This window comes from Mesoplodon bidens (genome assembly GCF_964165515.1).
Source record: "Mesoplodon bidens genome assembly, chromosome: 14".
NCBI classification, from domain to species: domain Eukaryota; kingdom Metazoa; phylum Chordata; class Mammalia; order Artiodactyla; family Ziphiidae; genus Mesoplodon; species Mesoplodon bidens.
In genome coordinates this window covers 35,487,607-35,512,399 of record NC_138170.1, presented here as the reverse complement: position 1 = coordinate 35,512,399, position 24,793 = coordinate 35,487,607, and the positions used below count along the sequence as shown (strand labels likewise).

Sequence of the window (24,793 nt, the reverse complement as noted above, 5' to 3'; positions counted from 1 at the left end):
GTAATATAAAATTGTGCTAAATGGAACTTTTTTAAAGATGGAAAAGACTTTTAAAAATAATCTAGTTTATTAATTAATGGCAAAAAGTACCTTTTTACTCTATTTTTAATCAATAGCAATGTGATTTTACTATACCTCATTATTATTAAAAATCTTGATTTAAACTTTATGAAATGGTGATTCAAAGGTTTGGCTCTAAGTTCAATTTATTTTTATACCTGGCTTTTAATGCCTATTATAGAAAATTTTAAAAGATACTCACAAATATATGTAGAACCAAATGGAAGAAATCACTGATCACACTTCCTAAACTCTCTACTTTGAGATTTTTAAAACAGGGTAGAAAACTCCAGTCTGGGTTTTTAAAGAGTTCATCATTTAACAAAATAACATAATGATGGAATATTTCCAAACATCTGTTTTCAAGACAGATTTACCATAGCTTGAGTGTTTCTAGAAGATCAACTACTATTATACTTTTTCTTATTCATTATTTAAAAATAAAAACAAACAAAAACACCCTGTGGAAACAGATTTAATGTGTGAGTCTGTCTGTCTGTCTTCTGTTTTGTGTCTGTGTGTTTCACTATCTGTTTGGTTAAATATTACTGACAGTCACATGCTATTTCTGAAAAGATCATCAAATTTGGAATGGTTTTTTTCTTATTTAATAAGAAAAAAATTTTTTTCTTATTAAAAAAACAAAACATACATAACATAGTCTTAAGTTTGACGGCTATTTTGAGTACTTTTATGTATGGAAGAGTTTGTACTAAGAGTAGGAGAATCCAACTCTGTGCTTTATTTGTGGTTCCACTGTTAGTATTCATCCAAGATGTGATTTCTCTTCAGGAATCACTTTAGGTTAATTAAACATTTTATAAGAGTTGGTTTAGTTAAAACTAGATAGCATAATTTGTAAACCCAATTAACTATTCATGTAAGGCTATTACATGACAAGGATGAACTAAGTGAAGGATACCACTCTTAATTCCTTGAGCTTACTCACTTATCTGTAATTTGACTATCTGATAAATAAACATACAGACTGATTGAAGATGCTGGTATCAATCCTCATAATAAATATTAGTAAAGGTTCATTTCTTTTTTCTTTAGATAAAAAATGAATATTCCTTAAGCTGGGTGGAATCTTACAAAGGAGTTTAGACTTAATCCACAAGACTGTAGTGAGTCATTATAGACTTAAGACATGAATGTTGAATAGATCACTCTAGGAGAGTACTAGTGAGGAGGGCCAAGTATAGAACCTAGCAGGACTCCAACACTTCTGAAGAAAGAAGTGGAAGAAAGATATAAAGGAAAGCTTGTGATAAAGATGAGAAGGAACATCCAAGAAGGTCGGAGAAAAAACAGGGAAGAAAAATCAGCTCAGAATTGGCAAATAAAACACTAAGGAAAAAACCTCCTTTAGACTTGGAAACTAGGAAGTGACCACATCACATTGGGAAACAATATCAAGTCCAATACAGGGGGTGAAAGCAGAATGCAGAGGTTAGAGTGAAATAGGTAAGGAAATTAACACACAATGGCTATTGTTTCAAGAGACTCAATTATGAGATTACAAAACAGAATATATAGTACAATCTCATTTTGATATAAAAACTTTATATAGCTATATATAATGTATGAAAAAGTATATGACAAAATGTTAACGGTGGTTATATAATAGGCTTTTCTGACCACAGTATCTAAGCACATCCTCCCCTTACTCTATCTCCCATTCAACACACATATCCCTCTTATTCTCTACTAGTAGCATTATGGTTTGTGTACTTTATAGTACTTTCTCAAATTATAACTATTTATTTACCTGCTTATTTCCTGTCTCTCTCTCTACATCATAAAATTATATTTGTTTCATTCATCTTCCTATACCACACACAGCACAGATGAATGTTGGATGAATGAATAAATGAATGACTCTCATGGAAAAGGAGGTAAGCACACACAAGCCACTAACAATGCCTCATATAAGTTCATGTGTATTCAAAACAATCTAAAAACCTAAGTCGAAAATACACTACCTTGTTTGTATAACATTACCTAACTTTCTAATATTTGATTCTAGATTTCTACCTTTCCTGTAACACAGTGTAATATATTGGTTAAGAAAACTGGCCATGAAGTGAGTTAGATCTCTGTCATTTATTAGTTGTGTGACCTCTGACAACTTTCTTACATTCCTCTCAGTTTCCTCGTTTATAAAATGGGACAGCAACAGTGTCTTCCTCATAGGAATGTTGTAACATTTAAATGAAATATAATTTACATAATCTATGTACTTGGCACATAGTAGACATTCAATAAATAATTGCAACTAGTACTATTTATTGTTATAAACATCTTAAGCCTTAACATTTGGACTGTGTCATACAAAGTTTTAAAATAAATTTAAACTTTCGGCTTCTAAGCCTCCTCTATTGGTGTCCCTTGCTTGAGTGCCCCTAGTTTGGGTTGGGCGGGGGGAAGCAAACCAATATAGACAGATATAATTTACTGTCAGAAAAGTAGTCAAAGCATAGAACAGTGGTCCTCAAAGCCATGCCAGTAAAAGGAAAGAAAAAAGAGTAGTGGAAAATAATGATGAAGCTAGAATAAATAGTAGCCTAAAACAGAACCAATTTTTGATAAAAACTGTGAGAGAGAAGAGGGATGATGAGGCAGAGAAGCTAGAAATAATGCTTTGGAAGACATCTGAATAAAGGTCAAAATTCAATCCATGGGAGTAGAGTGGATGAGGTAAAAATTACAATCTCTGAGTTGGATGGGACTTTCAGAGATCATCTGGCTCAACTTTCTACCTAATATATGAATCCTTTCTACAAGGGGTCTTTCTGCCTCCACTTGAAAACATTCAGTAATAGAGAACTGACTACTTCAAAAGCAGATTATTACTACAAAGCAACTATAATTGTTTTAGGAAAAAAATTATCTCTTGTAGTAAACAGAATCCTGCCTCTGTGAATTTTGCATCACCGTTCCTAGTTCAATTACATTACAGAAATAATAGGGTAAATAATTCTAGTCACAGGAAAGTAATACTACAAAGGAAGAAAGTGCAGAAAAAGAGGGCCAATGAGAGCTCAGGGCAAATACATGTAAGAGGTAAGGAAGAAAGCAATCAGAAAAACCATCCTACAGAAGCCAAGGGAGAAGTGTCCAGGAAGAAAGTGTGAAAAGTAGTGTCAACATGCTGCAGACAGAGAGGTCAAGACGGTTATTAACTTCAGAAAGGATACTGGATTAGAACAGTCTTAGGACAGTGTTTGGGGCAGACGCCATACCACAAGAGGTTAAGCAAGTGATGAAGTAACAAAAGCAGCAATATCAACATATTTTTGGTGAAGGAAAAGCGATTAGAGTTGAGCAAGAATTATTTAGGCCATGGGAGACTGGAGCACATTTATAGGCAAAGAGCAAGAAATCAACTGAAGGGTGAGATTAAAAGAAACAAGAAAAAGTGGTGGAGAAAGGAGATGAGAGAGAAAGAAGAGTTAGATACTCATGGGAATGGGATGGGGTGGAGAGGAGGAAGCAGAAAAAAAGATAAACAGGACTTTGTCAGGCAGCAGTAAGAAAATGAACAAGCTGATCCAGAAAAGTAGTTTTCCATCCTACTCTTCTGCCTAATGCCCTTATCCATGATGGGCAGGCAGATCAGCTGGGACTTGGGTGAACCTGGATTGCCTCACTCCTACCACTAGTTCTGAAAATTCTCTGAAGTCCTAAGATCAAGAGTGCGATGAAAATACATTATCTATGAAATAAGGAAGGATGGCAGAGGAGAGGGAAGCAACAGAAAGACAATAATAAGATGAATTACATCATTACTAATATTTGACTAAACACTACACGGTTCATAATTGCTTGCTTTCATTCAGATTATTTTGCTGGTCTTCCTAACAACCTAGCAAGAAAAACATTTCTGAGTGAATCTGTGAATGAATGAATCATTGATCCCTATTATGTGGATAGAGAAACAGGTTCAAGAGTAACTTGGCTTCAAACCATTTAGCTACTTAGTTGTGAAGATGCGACTTGCATTCAGATCTTCTGATTCAAAATTCCATGTCTCTGTCACCAAACCACACTGCCTCTCCGGAGAGAGAAAACATCCACCCAAACCTATGTTTCTCACCACTGCCTTCCATCCATGTCAGGCACCCAGTGCTCTACTTTCCTGTCTTCTCTTTCTCCTTAGCAGATCAATTACTGATCCAATCACAATTATTTAGAAGAACAAGTCCATCTTGTTGGGTTTTTTTTTTAAGATTTTTTTTTGGTGTGGACCATTTCTTTTAAAGTCTTTATTGAATTTGTTACAATATTGCTTCTGTTTTATGTTTTGGTTTTTTGGCCGTGAGGCATGTGGGATCTTAGCTCCCCAACCAGGGATCGAACCTGCACCCCCTGTGTTGAAAGATGAAGTCTTAACCACTGAACCGCCAGGGAAGTCCTCTTGTATTAAAAATAAATGATAGCAATAATTAACATCTGATTGTGATCACTTTTTAAAGACTATTTCTTAGGGCAGTTTTAGGTTCAAATAATTTTATAAGACTGGGACTGCTAGAAAATTATTACTCAAGGAAAAAGACACTTTTCATCAGTATAATTTACTATTTTTGTTAACAAAAGGATAATTCCTGAGCTGCAGTGAGGGACAAATACGCTACTATGGGCTATCAGGATGAGAAGACAAGTACTTATTTATATGATAGCATTAATTTGTTAGTATTTCTTGAAAGCCCAAATCTTTAGGTTTAAATTTTAGCTTCAGTATTAAGATAACTGTGAGCAATAATGTATATGATATACAATTTTTTAACATTTTAAGTACTTTAAAAATTACGATTAAACTAGATTCTGTCAGATGATAAATCTTATATAGTGGAGTTTATTATTTGTGTCTTAGCTGTTTGAAAGAAGCTTAACTATACCATTTACCAGAAATTGGCTCTTAAAATTCCAAAAATGTTGTGGCAAGTGCTTTTTTTTTCTACTTATATTTCCCAACACATGTGCATGCTCACATACAGATGCACATACAAACATTCAATAAGTAAAGGGAAAAATCACCTAAATAATCACATAAGAAAGATCTTTTTAAAGCCCTCAGAATGTATACTAACACTATACAGGTTTGTGATTTGTTAAAAATAGATCTAAATTCACCAAGTAAGCAAGATAACTTCATGATGAGTCTTCAGAATAGTTCTTAGAATTTAAAAATTTCCTATAAATAAAATGACTTACAGATCTCTTTGTTACTCACATCACTCTGTTATTGGTCAAGTCAGTCATACAATCAACTGGGTCATTCCATCATTGGATGACTTGATTTTTCTTTTTTTAATACAGCAGGTTCTTATTAGTCATCCATTTTATACACATCAGTGTATACATGTCAATCCCAACCTCCCAATTTATCACACCACCACCACCACCCCCCGCCGCTTTCCCCGCTTGGTGTCCATACGTTTGTTCTCTACATCTGTGTCTCAATTTCTGTCCTGCAAACCGGTTCATCTGTACCATTTTTCTAGGTTCCACACATATGCGTTAATATACGATATTTGTTTTTCACTTTCTGACTTACTTCACTCTGTATGACAGTCTCTTAGATCCATCCAGTCTCAACAAATGACCCAATTTCATTCCTTTATATGGCTGAGTAATATTCCATTGTATATATGTACCACATCTTCTTTATCCATTCGTCTGTCAATGGGCATTTAGGTTGCTTCCATGACCTTGCTATTGTAAATAGTGCTGCAATGAACATTGGGGGTGCATGTGTCTTTTTGAATTATGGTTTTCTCTGGGTATATGCCCAGTAGTGGGATTGCTGGATCATATGGTAATTCTATTTTTAGTTTTTTAAGGAACCGCCGTACTGTTCTCCATAGTGGCTGTATCAATTTACATTCCCACCAACAGTGCAAGAGGGTTCCCTTTTCTCCACACCCTCTCCAGCATTTGTTGTTTGTAGATTTTCTGATGATGCCCATTCTAACTGGTGTGAGGTGACACCTCATTGTACTTTTGATTTGCATTTCTCTAATAATTAGTGATGTTGAGCAGCTTTTCATGTGCTTCTTGGCCATCTGTATGTCTTCTTTGGAGAAATGTCTATTTAGGTCTTATGCCCATTTTTGGATTGGGTTGCTTGTTTTTTTAATATTGAGCTGCATGAGCTGTTTATATATTTTGGAGAATAATCCTTTGTCCATTGATTTGTTTGCAAATATTTTCTCCCATTCTGAGGGTTGTCTTTTCATCTTGTTTATGGTTTCCTTTGCTGTGCAAAAGCTTTGAAGTTTCATTCGGTCCCACTTGTTTATTTTTGTTTTTATTTCCATTACTGTAGGAGGTGGATCAAAAAAGTTCTTGCTGTGATTTATGTCAAGCAAGTGCTTCTTAAAATATGACATATTTGAGATATTTTAAATTACTATGATTAAAAAATAATCTCTACTAACTTCCATCACATCGATCTTTGGTTGGACATTACAGTGTGGTTTTTTTTTTTCTTGCATATATCAGTATTTCTAAATTGGGGGAAATCAAGTTGAAGCTAAAGGAACAGAAAATAAGAACAAAGTTGTGCTAATCTAATTTGCTTTTTCCTTACCTTCCCATTTGACATGTATGAGACCCTGGGCCTTGTAGGAAACTCTGAATACAGGTGTTTCCTGAAGTTCCTTATTTACTTTTGATTTAGTGACAAGAAACAGTAAGAGAGAAATTTGGCCAGAAGGATAAAAAGTATAAATATTTGTAATATTAAATTTACGTATTTTTAAATGGCTATAAGTACTATTTCACGTGTGACATTCTTATCAGGAATAAAATCACAAATATCCTCAAAAAACAACATAAATATATTTTTTAAATCTAGATGTTATTAAAAATGAAAACAATGTCTTTTTCCCCAGCACTCATCAGAGACTTAATACACTAAAATAACATACTATAGCAGCCGTTGAAATTAATGAAGGGTTCACAGGCCTGGAACTGAATGATAAAACTGTACTGTGAAAAAAATCTGTCTCTAGGGCTTCCCTGGTGGCGCAGTGGTTGCGAGTCCGCCTGCCAATGCAGGGGACACGGGTTCGTGCCCCGGTCTGGGAAGATCCCACATGCCGCTGAGCAGCTGGGCCCTGTGAGCCATGGCTGCTGAGCCTGCACGTCCGGAGCCTGTGCTCCGCAACGGGAGAGGCCACAGTAGTGAGAGGCCCAAGTACCAAAAAAAAAAAAAAAAAAAATCTGTCTCTAGCCTGTAAAAATTAGAATGAAATCAAAATATAACTTGGATGCTTTATTATATTCCTTTAGGCACTGATATTACTGTATTACTAGTGAAATTTTTGTCAAAGTAAATCAGATGAGAACACTGGTATTCTGTTCTTGGTGTCTTGACGAAAGATTAACAAATAAATCCTAAAATCACTCATTCAAAGTTATTGGAGAATACAAATGTCTTAAATATGCAAACCAGTAGATACTTATTAACATGTCTACAAAAAGAGTAAATTTAAAAGAAAATTTGTATAATCGACCCTACCTTGAAAATAGTTGCTAAGAGAAAATTATATATTAATGTTTTCCTAAGAAGGACAAAAATGACACTAGCATTTATCCACTGTTTTGGGTTATCCCTGCCTTGCTTCTTTCTAGAGTAAAAACAATCTAGTGTTAAGTCTATCTTTGTAAATAAAATACATTTTGTATCTAGATCCTTGAAGAGAAGGGTCTTCAAATAATCTAAACAAGTATGTACTCTATAAATGTTAAGTAATAATAAAGATGATGCATTCAAGAAATTTTCTTTTTAGAGAAAATAAAGCAAAATAGCTAGAAACTCACCTGCAGTGAGTCAGTAAGTGGTCCAAGAATGAAAATATTAAATGTTAGTTTGAGGTATAAAGTAAATAACTATAAAGTTTATTAGTACTATAACCCCAAACCAACAACAAATTAGCATTTTAATTAATTACTGCTTGATATTACCTCTTTACCTCCTCTCCCCACTGTTTGGGTCTCTTAGCCCAGTTCTGCCTCACAAGCTTCTCCACTTAGCTTGGATCTCATGGTCAATTACTTCAACAGTCTCCCTTGGATGTTCAATTCTCTCCTCCCTCATCCATCTTCAATACAATCTGTCTTTGCTTTGTTCCTGGCTGCAGAACACTGCCAGAGAAAATCTATGTAAAACATGCAGATTACACATTTATGAGTTCCAATCTCAGATGAGGCTCTGCTTAGCAGTCCTTTCACTTATTTATCCTCAAGCACTTCTCTTTCCCAATCCCCACAGTATTCATAACAAATTTTCATTACTCTCATGTCCCCTAGCTTACCTCCATCAATCTCATGCTCAAAAAGTAAATGTCTACCACATAGCAATAACAAAAAGTCCTCAGATATGACTTCTTCCATCCATATCCAAACGTACCTAATTCTCACCTATACACAACTCCTAACTTTCTGAGGTACAGTACAGATGTCTACTCTTTTCCAGAGTTAATGCCCCAACCTGCTGTTCTTGATCTCATCTTTCTGCACTTCATCTGAGACCCTGTTCTATTAATTATTCCCTGACTCTCCTGAGTCTTCTATTGTCAATCTCATCAATCCATCAAAAAAATGTTCAAGTACCAAATTAAAGTTCTTTCCTTCAACTCTATCTATTCAAGCTACTTCTTCTTGCCTCCCCTTCACTGACAGACCTCTATTTTCTCTCTGGTCTACCTCCTTAGTAATCCATCTTCCATCTTCACCACTCAGTTGGCTCTGGAAAAGGTGAGGAATGACCTGATTTCTAAATTCAATTGCTTATATTCAGTCTTCATCTAACCTGACCTCACTGCTCTCAAAAATCAATGAAGGTAGGGGCTCCCCTGGTGGCGCAGTGGTTGAGAGTCCGCCTGCCGATGTAGGGGACACGGGTTCATGCCCCGGTCTAGGAAGATCCCACGTGCCGCGGAGCGCCTGGGCCCGTGAGCCATGGCCGCTGAGCCTGCGCGTCCGGAGCCTGTGCCCCGCAACGGGAGAGGCCACAACAGTGAGAGGCCCGTGTACCGCAAAAAAAAAAAAAAAAAAATCAATGAAGATAGTAAATGTAGATAGAATGAAAGAATTAGAAAAATCACCCTTTGTAACCCTCCAATGCAATGACTGATTCAAACAAGGATCATTAATGGATGCTAAAACCATTAGTTTAAAAGATTGTTAGGAACAGAATATTTACACGGCAATGAAGTATCACACTATCACTTATGCATTAAATAGTAGAGATCTGTCAGTTCTCACCTTTACCAAGTGATCAAGCTGGAATCACCAACAGGGGACAGCCTGACATTATGTGTCTCCTGGTGTGATAAAGTGGTATCACTTGCCAGAAATATTCTACCAGAATCGAATCATAAAGAAACAGACTAATTCAGAATATGGAAGATACCTGAGGACAAATGCCTCTACTTTTCAAAAGATAAACCCAAGACGAAAGGGAGACAGTGGGACCAGTCCAGATTGGGGGAGACTAAAGAGACATACAAGCCAAATGCAATTCTTGACTGAATCTTGCATTAAAGGGAGAAAAAAAGCTATAATTTTGGGACAAACGGGAAAATTTAAGTATGGACTATATGTTGAATAATGTTATTGAGTAATTGTTGACATTCTTAGGTATCATAATGGCATTGTGGTTACGTGAGAGAATGTCCCTGTAACTGGGAGATGCATGCTTAAGTATTAGGAATGAAGCATCATAATATCTACATCCTGTTTTCAGTTTGGCAAAGGGGTGTGTGTGTGTGTGTGTTCGTTCTACTATTCTTTTGACTTTTCTGTGGGTTTAAAATTTTTCAATAATAATAATAATGCACCAATGAAGGCTTACTAAGAACTGAACATAAGTAGAAATGAGTCAGATAGATGAAGGGGAGAAAGGGTGTGATAAGGAGAACCCTTCAGGAGTAGTGAACAGTAGTGCAAAGGCTTGGAGGGAAGAGAGAGCCTATTGCCAGAAACCACAAGTAATTCAATCTGTCTATTTTAGGGCAACAGGGAGTTGTGGAGAGTCACTAGGCTAGAGAGATAAGTTGGGAAAAGAACTTAAATGAATTTATAAATCTGTTAAAGGAATAAGGAATGTGGGTTTCATCATGAGGAAAGTCACAGAAATAATTTAAGCTGAGGAATGATATAATCAAATTTGCCCTTAAGAAAAATCACTGATTATAGCACTGAGAACGGATTGGAGAAGACTAATATGAGAAGAGACCAAATAGGAAACTTGTAATAATGTAGGTGAGAGATAACAATAGCCTGAACTCAGATAATGGTAGAGGAGATGGAGAAAACTGGATAGATTCAAGATCTTTCTCCACTTCTAACCTCTTTTCAGTATTCCATACCCAAATTTGTAACTGCCTACTGGGCATCTTCACCTACAAGTCTCAGAGATACCTAAAATTCAACATATCCAAAACTCAAATTCATTATCTACCATCTTTATCCACCCTCCCCTACCTGCCAAAAACGTTATTCCTTCCCTAGCTCAGTTAACAACACCATCTATGTAGTTTACCAAGCTAGAAACACTAGAGCCAACTTAACTCCCTGACCTCTCCACATTCTTCAATGTCTATACCAACTTGAACTGTCCTATGGATTCTACCTTTAAAATTCATCACAAATCCATCCCTTGCTCTCCATTCCAACTGACACTGCTATAGTTTAGGATTTTACATAGCCAAATTGAAAAACAAAACAAAATAAAAACAAAACAAAACAAACAAGGGCACAAACTTTCTTGACATAACTATTATGATTTCAAAATTTTACTTTAGGGCCTCCCTGGTGGCGCAGTGGTTGAGAGTCCGCCTGCCGATGCAGGGGATACGGGTTCGTGCCCCGGTCTGGGAGGATCCCATATGCCGCGGAGCGGCTGGGCCCGTGAGCCATGGCCGCTGAGCCTGCGCATCCGGAGCCTGTGCCCCGCAACGGGAGAGGCCACAACAGTGAGAGGCCCGCGTACCGCAAAAAAAAAAAAAAAAAAAAAAATTTTACTTTATTCACTCCTCATGAGAAAAACATCATAAAATATGATGAATTACCACAATATTCATATACAACCCTTAAAATATGAAGAAGAAAATATGAAGAAAGGCATGAATAGTAAATGAAGACAGAAGGAATTATTCCCAGCAAGGTAACTGATCCAGATAACTATAGCTTACTCTTGATAAGGCTAAAACTTTTTGTATAAGGCACTTATGAAATTTTTAATTCTTAAATTATACATTTTTATGACTTTTCAAACAGCATATTTTGAAAACAAGGTAACCTTTTCTTTATAACTTAATTTCACCATTTTAATAATCAGTTTTATACTGTGTTGTAATAGTGATACCCTCAGGTGCTACTGAAGGAAGTCAGTCTGCCCCTAGTTGGAAGAGTTCCAGATTATGGTGATAATACTAGTTCTTTTACTAGTTTGTAAGAAATATATTCTTAGAACTTCTCTCTTCTCCCTAGAGAGGTTGTCAGCAGTTACTATTCTCTGCCTAGCTTTCTATATTCCTGCTTTGGCACCATCTAATTTGATTCTTCTGAAACAAGTAACTCTTTTTTTATTAACTGAGGTATAGTTGACATATAACATTATATTAGTTTCAGGTACGTTAACTAACTCATATAGTATTTTACAGTTGACATAGCATCTTAACACACATTACCTCATTTAATTCTCACAATAACTTTATAATACAGGAATTATCACTATTCCTACTTTATAGATGAGAAAACTGAGGCTCAGAAAGGGTTGAGTAATTTATCTAAAGTCATAAGGCTGGTAAATAGCAAAAGTGATTCCAACTTCTCAATCTTTTCTTCTTCTTTCACCAAATTAAGCTTGTTATAAAGAAATTAGAGGCAAAAGGGGCCCATAAGAAAAAAAAATGAGATTCATGTACAAGCTTTGAATTTTTCTGCATCACAACATACACTATTAATTAATTAAAACACTTTAGCTTACTTCTCTCCTTTCTTCGCAGTTGAAGCTACCAGGAAAAGAAATCTAGATAAAGAAAATACTATTTATCTATTTCCAATTTCAAAAACCTATGCCCCAGTAACAAACAATTCAAAACATAATAGTTCAAATCTGTAGTAAAGTAAGGCTGCCATTTTCAGGAAAAAATTTTTTTACTTCAGATTTGAAGACAACAAAACAGACTAAAGAATATCTGCATTATGTCACAGATTTCCTTTTAATTTTCCCTCAACTGCCTCCCCCTGCAAAGAGAGAGAATTGCTAGAGGACCTAAAGTTTAATGTAACCCACCAAACAATGCCCACTGAAAATATTTTCCAATCTGGTGGGAGTCAAGAACATTTGCTCAGGCCCTTACCAGAATCACACAAACCACAGGATTAGAACATTACTGATATGTAGGGTCAGATAATTCTTTGTTGTGCGTGTGGGGTAGGGTGGAGTAGGACATGTCCTGTGCATCCTAGGATATTTAGCAATAGCACCGCACCCTCAGTTGTGACAATGAAAAATGTCTTCGGACACTGCCAAACGTTCCTTAGAGGGCAAAACTGCCCCTATTTGAGTACCATTGGTTTAGATGCTAGGGTCCTGGGTCTTTGAAAAAGGAGGCCTCCAACCAGCCCTGTATAATTTTTAAAAATTAATTTTGTTTTTAAAATTTGGATTTTTAAAAATAAGTTGGTAATAGTACAAGAAGCTAGCTAAATAATATATATGCCATCCTCCTTTAGGTTAAAGCATTTTAGAGGATTTTGTAACATGACTCGCATCTACTGTCACCTCTTCCCCTCCATCCCAAAGTAGGGGAATGTCCCGTTCTCTCCCTACTCTGCTAGTAAAATGTCAAATACTTACATACATATATACATACATACTTATATATACATAGGATCTAAACAGTTCTAACTTGCAAATCCCCATTTCTTGCCTTACATTGTCTCATTGTGGTTCTTGAGCCATGCATTCTAGAGATTCAACCTTCCACTCTTCAGATTTCCTCATCTGGTTCCTGCCATCTATTTGTGAAGCAAGCAGGAAGTAAGCTGACCTTTAAGATCTTTTCCAGCCCTAATATCCAAGGGCAAAAATACTCCTTCAACTTTTACTTACTGACTCCCAGCTGACTAAACCACCTCCTGAGATCACTTAAGTCATTCATCCTAACTTTTTTCTTTCTCCACTCTTTATAGCAATCCATGAGGAATACAACCAAACAGTATATCAACTGTTTAAAACATCACTTATTAATACCAGTCATCAGTTGATTATTTCCTGTCCAGAACTATTTTAAACATGGAAATTAATCTTAAAACAAAAACTTTTCAGGGAACTGATACTATTTATGAGTGAACCACAATTCACTCATTGAGATGGAAAGTATATTAGTGGTTGCCTAGGTCTGGGGCTGAGGTGGGGAGTATGGGGAGCTTCTTTTTGGGGTGATGAAAATATTCTAAAATTAGATTATGGTGATGGTTACACAACTATGTAAATATACTAAAAATGGATGAATTTAACACTTTAAATAAGTGTACTTTTACTCAATAAAGTATGTAAAAAGCTAAAAGCAGGAAAAGAATTTTAATCAACTTTTACTGATAGGAAAGGACTGTGATTAAGAGCAAATTCTGCAGTTTGCCATTTCAAGAGTTATGTAAGATTTGATTTTAATTCTGACATAAAAACTTAATACCTATTCAGAAATAAACTTTAACTTTTCCAGAAAACAAACTTATGCAAATTTAATCTTTTCTTAGTAAACTTTGGATAATTTAAAAGCAACGGAAAACACTTCAGAAAGCCCAGTGTTAGAGTAACAATACCTCTCCAAGATCAAAATATATTAATATCATCAACAACAAGAAAATGTGAACAGTCTTTATAGTTTTGTAATGCATTCTTTATAAAGAAAACCATAAAACATTTATTTCTTTTAAAAGTGATCCTCAGATTGTAATGTCTGTCCTGATAGTGCAATAATTCTGAAATTAACAGAGCATAATTTTAAAACAGCCAAATCACAATAAAATCGCAAACATCTAATCCCTCAAACCACAACTATCAATCGCCCCAAATTTGCACACATTGATCATTTTTACCAAAACCTATCATTAGCAATGATGACCACTATGAACAATCAAGTAATACCTATTTCTAGGAAATCAAACTCTGACTGCAATACAAATACAGTCAAACAAACAAATCCCATCATGCCATCTGTTCTAGCATAACTGCTTAGAAGTCATTAGGCTCTGAAGGTACTTTTCCAACTAGAACACTTCATCAGATATAAAAGTCAACCTGACTGTCCATCAAAATCTGCAGTTTAAGTTACCACAATAACACATATGTCAGTATACTATCATGACATCACTTGCCTTGTAAGCATTTACTCTTAAGATTGCCCTGGGGTTTGACAAATCAAATATAGAACCAATTAAAAGCAAAACACAAAAACATTCCAATTTAATTCTTCGAAAGTAAGGAGAGCCCCAATAAAGACCAAAATAAAGCTGGTGAAAGGGGAACTTTTAAAAAAATTGCAACCCGGGTCAACCAAAATTCTAAAAATACCATCCCGAACTCAGTACACGGACAGACCAAGTGTTAATTATAATGGGCAGGCAAAAGTTCCCTTGTCAACGACAGGAGGTCAGGGAAGGCCTGCCTTTGTACCAATGCAGAGATGGAAAGACACATAACTGAAGCAAAATTAATTATTGAACAAATGATTGCGAGCTAAATTGCCAAACTGCAAAACATCGAGTTATTTTCTGGGCTGGCTTTCGCCAGGAGGAAAAAATGACTTTTTAAATTTAAATTATTCCAGTAGGATCAAAAAGGGGTAAGGGCCCGGCTAGAAAAAGAAAGGGAAAGTTTGGGGGCAGCGTCTAAGGCGGGTGGTGGCGGTTCCACAGCCCGGATCCCCGAGAGGGGAGAGAGGGGCGAGAGCGGCGTCGCGGCCGCGGGCTGGAGGCGAGGAGCACAGCTGCCGGCCCCGATCCCGGAGGGAGAGTAAGAAGGAAGAGGAGGTGGTGGTGGCCGGGAGGAATGGAAGCTTCGGCGCTGGTCAGTTGTGACCGAAACTCTGCCGGCTCCGGCAGGGGAGGAGACAGAGGGGGTGGGGTCTCGGTCCTCCCTCTACAGGAGGTCGGGGTGAGGGTGGGCCGCGCAGCGCTGGGGGCCGCATGCGGCCGGCCCGACACCTACCTGCGGGTCCCGGGCAGCAGCCCCAGAGCGAGGCCTAGTGCATCGCCGCCGCCTCCAACCCTCCACGTCGCGCCGAGGCTGCTGCTCCGCGGCCGCCGCCGCCCGGAGCCCGGCTGGGCCCGAGCCCGGCTTCCCGCCCCCGCCCCGCGCCGGCTGGCTAGTCGGCTGGGGGAGCACAGGGCCGCCCTCTCGAGCCCAGCTCCGCTCGGGGGTGAGAGGCGGCAGCGGCGGCTCCCTCACGTCTCTCCCGGGTGTCCTGTCAGCCAGCAGTTTCCCCCGGGTCCGCAGCGCCGCCTCCGCCGCTCCTGCCACCGCCTCTCCCACATCCCCGGCCTCCAGAGGAGCCGCCGCCGCCGCCGCCGCCGCCGCGCCGCGCCGCGACCACTACCCTAGCGCTTCTGCTCCCTGCTCCACTGCTTCCCCTCACCCCGCCCGCCTGCCTCGGCCCGGCTAGGTCCGGGGAGACAGTGTCCGAGGCCGCAGTGAGGCCGCCGCAGCCCCCAGCCCACAATCCACCGCGCGGCTCCGCCGGGGCGGGAGGCCGCGGCCCGGACCAGGGGTAGCTCTCGCCGCCTCAGGAGAAGGCCGGGGCCGGCGCTGGCGCCGCCGGCGTTTCCCCGGAGCGGGGAATACCCCGCGCGGCTGCTCGGCGCCTCCTCTAATTTCTTCTAATAGTCCTCCAGGCAAAGAGGGAAACCCACGCTGAACTCGACTTTCCCCACGACCCTTCCCCCACCCCGAGGTGCTCTCGGCGGCAGCCAGGTGCCGTCTGCCGCCTTCCCAGGGACAGTCCGCGACCCCTCAGGGTGGCCTTCGCCCCACCCCCGCCAGACCAACTGACTCCAAACATCCCTTAACCACCCAGCGCCTATTAAAGGAGATACTTCCACAACATTCCACCTTTCTCCTTTCACCCCCTTCAAAGTGAAGGCTGCTCAGAATTTCCCAGTTAAGCGTCCTTTGAAAGGTTTAAAGTGACCCCCTCCCCAACAATCCACCGGACTCTGGAAACAGTGCATTGTCTCTCTCTCGAGGCCTTCCCTCACCAAGTTCTTCTCCTAAGTTTTCCCCTAGTTCCAGGCCTTCCTTCCAAGCACCTAACAAACTTCTCTGGCACTGAAATCAGTTATTCCTGCTATTTGACTGAGATGCTTGAAGTGTGTGTATATTATTAATACCTCCTCCCTGTGATTCTCAACGGTAATCCAATTTAGCCGGGTTTCAGAGGGCTGGTGATCTTAATCCAATAAAATACAATCCACAAGAAAGGGAATGTCTTAGGATATTTTTTAAAAGAGAGGAAAGGGCCATTTGAGTGCTTATGTCTTAATTTTAGGAAGATTTCTTTCAATTTTGAAATTATTTCTTTGCCTAAAAATATCAAAGTTTCAGGCATTTATAAGACACTTAGTATGTTTTAACAAATCAAAAGTGAAAATATAAGTCTTACCTTTGGGGATTGAAAAAAATGATTCAAATTTCACTTCTAAGAAGTCACTTTGAAAACTGTAAACATAACTCTTTGTGAAATAATAATTTACATACTAAGGAGCTAAAGTTGGGGGAAGGGAAGGACAAAAGAGAAGGAAGCAACAAAAAAAGCTGAGAGGAAATTCTTACAGTATGTTTTTCAAATTCAATTCTCTACAGTTTTGTAATAAGGAGAATGAGAATATCAATCTCCAATATGAACTAAATTTAACTTTAAAATAAGAAATCCTCCTAAATCCCTAATCTCATATAAAACCAGATGAGTTTACATTATGAACATATCAAGGAAAGACTCACCAAATTTCATCAAAGGCCAGAAAGAATAATTCACTTTAAATCTGGAATCAGTTCACAGATTATACTAAGAAATATAGCAGGTTTCTATATTTTGGAACCACATCAGGAAATCAACAATAGTTCAAAACCTGCCTTAAACCTGACAGTTTGGCCTTTTAAAAAATATTTGCATTTATACCCCACCTTGTTTCAAAAAGATTCCAAGTTGCTGTAGTTGGCACTTGGGTTAGACAATAGCCACGAAGTATCTCCCAGACACTAGAAGAAGACAGACTGGTTTGCTTTCCTCATTATCCATCTGTAGATAACATACCATAGGAAGAAAATACACACTGAGTATTGCACTTAGTTCTTTCAGGGGTCCAGCACGATTTTATTTTTACTTTTCCACAGAACAGTTCATAATCATGAATCTAAACGTAAAAGTAAATGGTAATGATCAGGTTTGCCAAAAATAAAACAAAACAAAAAACTGTTAACTGGACAAGTAATTTAATTTAGAAGTAGATAAATTTCAAATTAATATGTTCACTTGTTATCCCTTGAATCATTTCAGTATTAAAAAGAAGAGCCAATGGTGGTGTGATGAATTGGGCGATTGGGATTGACATGTATACACTGATGTGTATAAAATTGATGACTAATAAGAACCTGCTGTATAAAAAAATAAATAAAATTCAAAAATTAAAAAAAAAGAAAAGCCAAACCGAAAATAAATATACAGAGGTACATTATTAGTGTTAATTTCCAGGAAGCACAGATCACAGAAAATTAAGGAAAAAATGGGTAGAAATAATCATTGCCCTCAAAAGAAGCAAATATGAAGACAATATTTAGCTACCCTATTACTAACGGTGTATCTAGCATAATCTTTATTAAACCCGTTGAGAATTATGAATGGTGATAGTCATCAGGGTCATATATTCTCACTAGATGAGCAATGGGCAAATTTTCTAATGCTGCAACACCTATGATAGGCCTACGTTATGTTTGCTGTATGTTCAGCACATATTTGTGTATGGGGCAGTCGTGAGGTTAACGTGTTTATCAATCAGTGAACACCATTTTTAATGACTTGTTTGACAGAAACTATACATTCACATGCCAATATAAGTACAGAAGGGAAAGGGGACACTGGTCAAAGGAACAATCAGAAAAATCATTTTGCAGTTTAGTTGGACATGAGCACTAGCCCCTCTTTTTTCCACAGTAGCAAAACTTAAATCTATCAGATGGAAACCCATTCAAGTTCTCTAACCTACTCTTTAGCTACATATGTATAGTTACACTGTGTGCTTTCTATGAATTACCATTGGTAAGCAAAGTCCACATGTACTCATGCACTGAAAGTATTATGCTGGTAGTAGTTTCATCAGGGTTTGTTTTTTTTTATCCAAAGCCCTGAATTACTTAATCCATCATATTTAAGCTATTGTAAGATGTTACAGTGTTTTTAAATCACAGTTTATAACAATATGATAAAACTTGAAACTATGTTTTAATATTTCTTCATATCTAATGTGGGACCATTGGAAAACTTTCCAATTTACTTTGCATATGGTGTAAGACATTAAAACTAAATGTGTGGATAAGCAACACTAGAAATGTTATAATATTTCACATGATAATAATATACTCAGTAATTGTTGGGAGTAATATACAAGTTTTCAATATTCCATCATTTTTTTAACTTTATTTTTTATACAGCAGGTTCTTATTAGTTATCTATTTTATATATATTAGTGTATATATGTCAATCCCAATCTCCCAATTCATCCCACCACCACCACCTCCCCACCCCCCATCTATCATTGTTTTGCATCTTCTAAATCAGCTGCTTGATTACTTTGGAAACAATTATTTAACTCTGTTAAATTGCCCTGTTAAATTTCTCTTTGACACTGATATTCCACATTTTCATTTGATTACCATAATAGCAACTACCATTCACTAATAATTTACTGTGCTCCAAGACAGGGAAAACCAAGGTAGCATGGTGCATTAGTTTTCTATTGCTGTGTACAAATTATCAAAACTTAGTAGTTTAAAATAACACATATTTATGATGTTATAGTTTTGTGAGTCAGGAGTCTGGGCACAGTTTAGCTTGGTCTTCTGCTCAGGATCTCATAAGGCTGCAATCAAAACATCAGTCATGCTGTGTTCTCGTTTGGAGGCTTGACTGGGGAAGAATTTACTTCCAAGGTCATTCATGTTGTTAGCAGAATTCCTTTTCTTGTGATTATAGGACTGAGAACCCTAGCTTCTTGCTGTCTGGGGGATGCCCTCAGCTCCTAGAGGCTTCCTGCAGTTCCTTGCCATATAGGTTTTCTCACTATGGCTGCTTATTTCATCAAACCAGCAAGGCGTGTCTCTAAACTCTCTAAAGTGAGTCATCTAGCAATACAGAATGATATTCTATCTTCACCATGTTCTGTGGTTTAGAAGCAAGTCACAAATTTTGCTCACACTTAAGAAGAAGGAATTACACAAAGTTTTGAACACCAGGAAGTGGGAATCATGGGGGCTACCTTAGAGTCTGTCTACCACCTGCAATGATTAATTCCACAGGCTTTGGAATTCAGCTAATTTTGGGTTTTTCGACCTGCTTTGACACTTTAACTCTGTGATTTTGATCCCAATTTCTAATCCTTTGTTTCTTCATCTGCCAAATAGGAGTAATATCCCCTTCACAGTTTATTTTTCTCCAATGTAAAGTGAGGGTAATAATAAAGTTGTTGTAAGGATTAAATGAGCATTTTAGCACAGTAACTGATAACATGAAAGGCTCAATAAACACTTGTTAGTTTTCTTCCTTTTCCCTCCTCTCTTTTTTATTTTGATCTTGGTCTCCTAGAAGTCCCCACTGTCATTTCTACTTTCAATGGCTACTTTGGTAGCCTGCATGCAGAGTACGCATGTGTGGCGTACCTGTGTCTAGGGCCACGCAAACCCAACTCTAATATCAATACCTTTAAAAATAGGGCTGTATTGCAAATGTTATCTCTAACTTCAGCTAGGAAAATTAAAAACTGATAAATCCATAACATTAGAAGGATAATTATTAAACATAGAGGCTTTGAGAGTTTAGAGAAGTTTGTTGGGATTGACTTTTTTCCTCCCTCAGAATCATGTTTAATATGCATATGGTACAAAGGACATGTTATTGCATAGTAGTCTTCATGGACTCTGGGTTTGCATCCTAGACCTGCCACTTTCTAGCTGAGTAACCTCAGGCATGTTCAGCTCTCTAAAGCTCAGTTCCTTGTAGGAATAATGATAGCACCCACTTCACAGACCTTCTATAAGGATTACATTTAAAGTATACTTAAATAGCATCACTTAGTGCCTAGCTCATAGTCAGTACTTTAAAATGTTAGATATCATACTCATTATTATAATCTTTACTATCTCATTATTATTAGGAAAGCTGTGTTAATGAAAAGCACAGAACAGGAAGCAGCAAGACATGGCTATGAACGAGGTGGGTGAAGTGAGGCATGAGAAGTCACAAAATCTCAAAAGTTCTCGTAAACCAAAGGGCTGCAAGTAAGATAAATGGTCAGAAGTATGAAAATTTGCAAGTCAGAAGTTGGACAAGTAGGAACTAGGGGCCAAGGTAAAATTGTGAATTCTCAGCCAAACTGTGAGTAATGCAACCTAAGACATCAGCAAGAGAAGGTCACATGAAACAGGTAATTCCTACCTCAGACATGAAGTCTTTTATATAGTTCTTCCTGGAGCAGGAGTCAACCATATAGCATATCTAGTTGCATTTGGAACAGGAAACACTGAGTCCTGTTACTATTGGAAAATAGTGAATAAATTGTTGAATAGATTAGGAGAGTATAGCAATCAGAAATATGGGCATATCCTGACAAATGTAAAATTATTTTCAAATTGGACCATTTCCCTAGAGAAGTAGTTATACCATTTAATCGGTCCCATTATCATATTTTTTCTTATGTCTCTTTTTACAGTATTGGTTCTTTTATCTATGGAGGCTTTGTCTAACAAACTAAGTTATAAGTATTTCCAGGACAGGATTTTCTGCTGTTGCTGCTATTGTACTTTTTGAAATATCCTACAGAATCTGGAACAATGTACTACACAGTAGACTTTCAATAAATGCTTGTTGCATTAAAAAATAAATACAAATTACTCCCACTTAGTAAATGGTATCTGGTATAACGAATAGTAATAATTCATGAAATTAATGGATGACCTTGAAATCATACTTGACTCTTTCATATTCCACATCTACCATGTCAGAAGATCCTATTAGTTCTACCTTCAAGGTATATCTTGACTAAACACTTCTCACCACTCACATTGCATCCACCCTGGTCCAAGCCATCTTGCCTACAGAGCTGCTAACTACAGCTGTTGGGCTATACACTGCTCATTATGGGAAGCACCATTCTCAGACACTGCAGGGTGAATGATGCTTCTTGGAGTTGTATAGTGCAATAATCCTACTTGCCTGGATTACTGCAGAAGTCTCCTAGCCTTTGTCCCCCACCAGCTTATTCTCAACCCAATAATCAGCTTGATCTTGATGAAACTTAAGTCAGGTCATGTCATGTCATTCCTCTGCTTACAACACTCCAGTGGCTCTATCTCATTCACAGTAGAAGACAAAGTCCTGGCAAGGCCCTAGTTGCTCTCATCCCACTCTTACCTCTCTATCTTTATCTCCTCCTAGTCCCCCCATTTCTCACTGCTGTAGTCATACTGGGCTCCTCACTGTTCCTAAATCCAGGCATGCCCCTGCCTCAGAGTATTTGCACTTGCTCTTCCCTCTGCCTGGAATGCTTTTCCCCCACATATCCTAATGGCTAAATCCTTCACCTTCTTCAGGTCTTTATTCAGATCTTACCTTCTCAGTGAGACATTCCATGACACTCATATTTCTCATTGCAATACCATGTCCTATGTGTTTTTCCACTTTATTTTTCTCCTTAGACTTTATTATCATCTAAGCCCCCATATGTTTTACTTATTATCTGTCTTTCCCCCACAGGAATGTAAGCTCCATGAGGACAGAGAGTTTTGTCTGTTTTGTTTACCACTTTACCCAGCCAGTACCTGGAACACTGCCTGGTGTGAGCTGAGAGCTCAGTAAATACTTGTTGAAATAACAAATGAAAGGTAAAGACAAACTAGTGCTTATAAACATAAACCACTTTCTTCCACACATTAAGCAGAATGAGTAACCAATTAGTCTAATGTTTTTTCAAGACTTGCCACTGATATGTTATAGGGCTCAAGATTTTTGTAAGTCACTATTAATTTATTAGATAATGATAGTCTTGGCTTATTTTACAATTGGAGTATTTTAAGTAATAACTATATGGAATTATTTTTTAAGTACGCTATTCTATAATGAAAAGACTATGGTTAAACATCTATTAGAAAAAAATTTTTTTTCATTTAAAACTTCTCTAGGTTAAGGAGAAATTTCATTTAAACTTTTCTAGGAAAATTATGGGCAATTTAGAAACCATATATTTTCAGAGAAACAGAAGCCATGGTTGGCCTCTCAGGGATTTTCCTCAAGAACCACCCTCTACATCAACTGGGTACGTGACTCAACACCAACCATCACACAGAAAGAACCCCCTAAGCAGCAGGAATACAAATTCTTATACCGCTATGTAATATTTTTTAATAGAGAAAAAAAACAAACAGGAAATATTTTAGAAGCAAAATAAACAGAGACAAAAACAACAACAACAAACAGTGGTATCATGAAAATAGGACAATTTCACAACATAATCCAGAGAAAAAGATTAGTATAACAATGGATTGCAATTATATAATGGATTTTCGTTGGATACCAAAATGCATTAGAAAGTCCATTTAATTCTCATGCCACTGTCTGGTCATTTTGATTCCGATTCTACCAGGAAGTAAAATATCTGTGTTTCCTTGCCTTATTCACTTTACTTCTGTGAATTCCTGAGCATTACTAAAAACAAGTTCTCAGTCAGAATTTGGTTTCAATCTAGAAGTCTTATTTCTGAAAATCTAGCCTTAGATTTAAAGCAGTATTTTCCCCTTCCATACTTTTATTTATTAACTTTTAAGGATCTATATAAAATAAAAATAATGAAAAACTCAAAAGAAAGAAAACATCTTTGCAATCAAAGACTTTTGGAACGGAAGAGGCTTTTCACTTGCACATGAGGAAATGGAGGTCCAAAGGGCTGAGACAGATAACATTTTAGCGGTGGCAGCTGATTTCTAATCAGAAGCCAGGTTTAAGGGCTTCTGGTCCCATGCCGTTTGTCCCACACTATATTGTGGGAATGCCACACCAAGAAATTACTGAAAAAGAGAAGAATTATGTTAAGTGGAATTACTTATTATTTGAATCCAAAAAATATCAGATTCCCCTTCTTCTCCAAAGAAAAGTTAAGGCTTTCTCGAAAAGTATGGAATTTGAAGGTTCTCAATACTTATAAGAAAAAAAACATCTTGTAGGGAAGATTTTGCTTGGTAATAAGTCTTTAATAACTTAGTAAATAATCAATTAGATTAACTTATAATTTCAGGTGTTCTTTACCAGTTCACAAATCCAAGAGACAGTTCCCATATTTGGTTGCAAGAATGCAGTATTTTAGAAAATGTATAGCTTATTTTTGTGTGTTCCTCCTTTATAAATATGCAAAAGCCTATTTCCATTCTTCTAAGTTTACCCTAACTTTATTTTACAGCTCAATATGCCCAGCAAAAGAAATGGTAAAGAAAGCATACAGGACACATTTACAAAATGTAAGTATTTTTGTGTCTAATACAAATTGAAGGTCAGACTAGTGACAGTTTTTTTTCCACAGATGCCTACAACAAGCGTATATCAAACCAGTGAGCAAACAAAAAGCCTGTATAAATGGCTTTGTCTTTATGATTAAACTGGCTCACTGAAGCGTGCCAGGGAGTGCTGCTTTGATTCCAGGTGGTCAGCATATCCCTCTAGTTAATGGCATCCAGAGGGAAATGGCTCTCCTCTCTGGCTGTCTGATTCTTTACTGCCTGCCTGAGCTGCCTGCCTTTTGCCCCAGTATGTTAGAGGCTGCCTCAGTTACTCACTACTTGTCCCCAGAATGAGGTTACTTTTTTTCAAAATCATGACTCCTCTTAATGGTGGAAGAAATATCCTGATTCTAAATCTCTTATTAGAATGAAGAGGTAGGGGGCTTCCCTGGTGGCGCAGTGGTTGAGAGTCCGCCTGCCGATGCAGGGGACACGGGTTCGTGCCCTGGTTCGGGAAGATCCCACATGCCGCGGAGCGGCTGGGCCCGTGAGCCATGGCCGCTGAGCCTGCGCGTCCGGAGCCTGTGCTTCGCAACGGGAGAGGCCACAACAGTGAGAGACCCGCGCACCGCAAAAAAAAAAAAAAAAAAAAAAAAACAAACTAGAATGAAGAGGTACGGAAAATGTTCCTACAGCAACATTCCCTAACCCCCTGCCGTCATCCTCATTCTCCAGTAGACATCCAAACATCCATTCACACTCAGTGGATATTTATCAAAGATATTTCTGGGTCCTAGATGCTAGCAGTAAGCAAGATTGATTCAGTTCATGCTCTCATAGCACTCACAATCTGGGGGTGGTTTGGAGAGGGAGTACAGAAAAGAGACATTCAACAAATATTATAGAAAATGTTCAACAGTTGGGATACATGTCATGGAAAAGTAAAAGAAGCTA

The 24,793-nt window shown here is 37.9% G+C and overlaps 1 protein-coding gene across 4 annotated transcripts in view; it reads right to left on the bottom strand.

Moving 5' to 3' along the window:
- The window catches only part of VPS54 (VPS54 subunit of GARP complex), a 96,416-nt gene extending 80,051 nt beyond the window's left edge, over window positions 1-16,365 (bottom strand). For 2 of the 4 annotated variants that reach the window (XM_081253945.1, XM_081253948.1), the window contains exon 1: window positions 15,296-15,416. The gene's annotated coding sequence lies outside the window, so the exon portion shown is untranslated. Of the gene's footprint in view, window positions 1-13,018; window positions 13,354-15,295; window positions 15,417-16,341 lie in introns of those variants that run through there. The other 2 variants (XM_081253946.1, XM_081253947.1) reach the window with 2 other exon arrangements.
- Between the last annotated feature and the right edge of the window lie 8,428 nt (window positions 16,366-24,793).